This window comes from Gavialis gangeticus, unplaced genomic scaffold (genome assembly GCF_001723915.1).
Source record: "Gavialis gangeticus isolate Ggan-Ray unplaced genomic scaffold, GavGan_comp1, whole genome shotgun sequence".
Taxonomy (NCBI): domain Eukaryota; kingdom Metazoa; phylum Chordata; order Crocodylia; family Gavialidae; genus Gavialis; species Gavialis gangeticus.
Window position 1 is genome coordinate 108678925 of NW_017728992.1, and position 4674 is coordinate 108683598.

At 39.8% G+C, this 4674-nt stretch overlaps 1 long non-coding RNA gene across 1 annotated transcript in view; it reads right to left on the reverse strand.

The window, feature by feature from the left end:
• Positions 1-1898: 1898 nt before the first annotated feature.
• The window catches only part of LOC109304288, a 5030-nt gene continuing 2254 nt past the window's right edge, over positions 1899-4674 (reverse strand). The window contains exons 2-3 of the long non-coding RNA XR_002099337.1: positions 2773-2874; positions 1899-2061 (exon numbers count right to left, since the gene is read on the reverse strand). This is a non-coding gene — a long non-coding RNA (uncharacterized LOC109304288). The remainder of the gene's footprint in view (positions 2062-2772; positions 2875-4674) is intronic.

Consider the following 4674-nt stretch of genomic DNA (forward strand, 5'->3'; position numbering starts at 1 on the left):
TGGAATTTGCAAAGAAAGTTCATCACCAGCCCCTCTTGTGCTGACGCTACTGTTCATTCATGATAGATTTTACGAGGCAGCACTGGGCCTGTAAGACTGATACCTCATATGCTCATTTTGAAACTTGCACAATCACTGTTCTTGAGATCCCCGAAGCACATATTGCTTCAATAGATAGTCTCAGGCAGCGTATACACAGATTGTTTGAAAAAAATGAGCCTTATATGTTTATTGTTAGGTCTGATATATTTTGAGTCCAAAAACAGTGTATAGAAAGGCCTATAGAAATGCTAGTCTGCATTGTACTATTGAGCAGTAATGACCTGTTGTTTAGCCAAGGTAAGAGGCTAATTTGCCATACTAATAGCCATTAAAAAGTTTGCCGTAGGAAGAACCTAACCAGGTTTCCAAATGGAATATCCCCTTAGGGTCCTAATTCTGGGAAGTGCTGAGCACACCTTCCCTTCCATTCTGTTAAAGGGAAATGAGAATCCCCAAGCCCCTTGCAGGACTGTGCCTTTACAGCTGGTGAAATTTCTCTTTTGTTTCAGAGTGTTATAGCACTCCTTGGTGTAAGTTATATCTGCAGTGGCAGCCGCTGTGGTTTCTTACATCTCAGCATCACTTAAAGTTATTTGTGAAAGAATTATAACACCCATTCATTTTTCATATGTTTTCAAGTAAAATATAGTATAATATTGCACATAACCTCGCATTTAGGAATTGCCCATTCTGCAGTGCATGTCTGGTGTTTATTTCAGTGACTGTCAAAGACCCAGGGTTAAAACTATTGGAGGTCCAGATGACATCTGGCTTCTCAGCTCCTCCAGAATATTGGCTGCAGTGTTTATCAGTGCATTATTCATCAAAACTGATGATGCAAAGTACAACATGCTGTCTGCAGCTCAGCGTATGAGTGGAAAGAAGTTGGCAGAAATGCCTAGTGTTCTGTGAGCAGCATGTAATCAATAGTCTGGGTGCTTGTTCACTTTATGTTGATGACTATTCCCTCTGGTACATTTTTGTATATTTTTGCGTTTACTGTATTGCCAGCTGTGCAATTTTTCTTTCTCTTTTCTTGACACCAACCGTGATAGACAGAGCAGAAGGGACAACCTTTGGTGAAGTGGGTGTCAAATCAAATAAACTATTTACACAAAACATGGCACTGAGGACTGAAGAGAAAGATTTAGTCAAGAATTTCTATAAGTATATAATATTTAGAAAAAAAGGAAGAATAAAGAAGTTAAATGCAGTAGTTATTATATCTCATTAAGAGTTTGGACTAAATTCTGCTCTGAGAATAGCATACATCCAGCGTGACTCCATGGATTTTGTAAAGTTATTCCCACTTACACTAGTGACACACAAACAGAATTTGGTCATTTATTTTAACACAAAACCTTGAAAAAAAATAAGGAGATTCTCAGCTGCAGTAAGTAAGTTGGCATGGTTCCATTACAGTAGATGGATCCAGGACGCTTTACTTCAGTTGACAATATAACCCAGGACCTGCCACACCATGTATACATATGTATATACACACAAAGATATATACACCCATGCTGCAAATCATAGTTTACTTTTTCATCTTTAAATCTATGAATTTGGTACTCATGAAACTGGGGAACAATGCTAGGAGAGACTCACTGGCACGGCATATTGCAGACAAGAACTCCATACCCATTTTTCTGCAAAAATCAGTCCTAGCACTTCTGTATTCATCCACAAATATGTCCTATCTATTCCTATGCAAATATTACAGGGACAAACGTCAGAGAAGAATGGAACCAAAAGCCTCATTTGATGCCTAAAACCAAAATTTCAACCTTCAAAATCCTTAAGTTGAAACATAGAACTAAGTTTTCTATACAAGATAGAAGGAAGAAGAAGAATCTTCCCTTCCAGTTGTTCTTCTTAGAGAAGGGACAGAGCTGCTGATTCCTTAGAAATGGGTCAGATCCTCACTGCTGCTTGGATCAAAGCTGCCTGAATAGTGGATCTGCATGAGCCATGGAAGAGGAGATCCTAATCCATTAATAATTTGTCCTTCCCAAATTACTGAAATTGCACAAAAAGACAAACTTTATCAGAATTAGTCATGTGGGCTGGCATTCAGCTGAGCTGATCTATTTCTGATACTTACAAGACAGCTTTGGATAATTATTTTTTGTAATTTAAAAGATATCTTGGCTATTTATGCCATGCTCCTATCCAAGCCTGTTCAAGAGAATTGGATACTCTTATTCTAAGAAACGAATAAATATCTTGTAAGTCCACAATTTACTTTCTCTTTCTACTGGAACACTCAACTCCCAACTCCAAAGCTCTCTGAGCTGATGTGATGGTTCATATAAGGGTTAATGCCGAGGCCAAGAAATACGCTAATCTAGTTATTAAGGGTCCAAACGAGAAAGCTGTGAGGACCTAAAGGACCACGCAGAAAGATTAGGTTGGGCATTTGAAGATTTTTCAGTAGCTGCAGTTTTGCAGTGCTTGGAAGAAATGCATGGCACCGGGTGACTGGATAAGAAATCGTCCCATAAAAACGGTACAGTAGGTAGGGTGGAGAATTGTACTTTCAAAGGTTCTTTACAACAGGTCAAAGGACAGGCTATGTCTGAGGACCTGTATGACTGAAGGGATGTGGATTGTGTTTGGGTTTATATCTCAGTCTTGGCTCTATTCCATGAACTTTCTGCGGTTTGTGGAGTATGTCCTGTAAGTGTAATCTTTCCTAGAGGAGAGTACTGATTAGCTCGTCAGACTGACCTGCTCTTCTCATTTGTCTCAGTTCAGTAGGCATGCTGCTAAGCTCAGGCATTTTGGAGCCCTGTGAGTCATGAGGTCTCTGGCACAGCAGATCTTCTAGGCCTGGGAGGTAAACAAATGACAGTGTTATAAGTTGGTGAGTTTCGAGAACCACAAAAGGCAGAGGAAAGAAGGAACAAAAATAGGTTCAGCTACAGAGGTTTTGAGGATGAGGTGTTCAGGGTATTCAGATCTGGAGTTTTGATCTGCACCCATCTCCAGAATGAACCATGTTCAGCCTCATTCCTCAAAGAAAAGACTACCATGATATGAAGGGGAAAAAAGGAAAGGAAATGGCATTATTTTATTATTATGTATAATATATTTGAAACTGAAGTCCATGCAGACCTTGATTTTAGTTCTATTTTGCCTAAAGATTGTATGATTTTTTCCTGAGCAGTAAAATTATTTGCTTGTGGTCACATAGCAGATCAGTTGTTAAGTCAGAAACAGAACCAAGAGCATGACTTAATACTACAGTATGAAAACTATAGTTTTTTTCTCCGTAACTATTGATGTGTCCTCCCAAAAGAAGAGTTTCTCAAACTTTTGAAAGCAAACAAATAAAATCTGCTGATCCCTATGTGTTGTTAAAAGTTACATACCTTAATTTGAACGTCTTCCAACTTCTACCAATATTTTGCGGGATTCCTTGAAGCTCTTTGGAAACTTCTGGGTAGAGAAGCACAATACAATTCTTTCTTTCATTTCTAATGTGCCTCGATGAGCAGTGATATAGTTAAGGTACCATTTAAATTGTTCATAGAGAATTTGATGGGAGTTTGAATTGCCACCCCACAGAATATTTGTTTCACATTTGCAAATTCCAAATAGAAATGCAAAGTCATAGCTATGAAACGACATAAAATGGAAATCTTTGGAAAAGACCATTCTGGTTAAATACAGATAGAATATTTTGAAAATTTCCGGAGCGGCAGCTGGCTGCCAGGTCAGCTGTCTTGATAGGCTGCTAGGGAGTTTGACACTTGTGGTACAGAGTCCTAGAGAAATGTTCAGTTCCAGTATCCTGGGACCCTGGGAGCCACGAATGCTGAAAGGAAAACAGGTTGGTCAGCTGGCCAGCCACCATGTCTGATCTCTGTCAGAAGCGTCAATGACGTGCTCCATAGGAACATATTGATTCCATTGAGTCAGCATTTAACAATGGAAAACTGATTTGTCTGGACATTTTTGAGCGGTTCTTTTGAATCTGAATCTGTCCTGGGCTGTTAGATGCCACCTGGGGCATTAGCAAGGCTATGCTATCCCTGATCATTATGCTGTCTGCTGGAATAGCAACCTTGCTGTGTTTGTGCAACATTCTTCTGAGGATAGCCTTTTGGTCTGTGGTTCAACCCGCAACCTTGAAAGCCAGTGAACTGGAGAGCCAGGTCTGAGCTCTGCGCTTTGACCTGTTGTGCTTGGGTAGACCTACCAAGAGTTAAACTCCTACTGACAGATTTCACAGAGGGCTTACCAGATCACAGGGCATACTATATCAAAGTCAGGGAGGGATGGGTTACTGGAAGAACTATGCTGGCTAGAGAGTACAACCCTAGCTGACAGCTTTACTGGCAAGATCAAGTTAATGTCACTGGAACACATCAGCCTTGTGACCAGCGCCGTACCTACACTCCTGGTGGCCCTGGGCAAAGTTTTAGTACCCCCATGCCCTAAACACACACACTTCACCAGAGATAAAGACTTTTGCAACAAAAAAAATCATTATCACATCTGTGGTATTGATGTCTTTAAATTGTTTGTTCTCAATTGATAACCTTGTCATCCTATATGCATGCAATATCAAAACATTTTTTTGCAATTGTAACTTTTTTTTTTTTTTTAGTTTTTGGGCCCCATTTC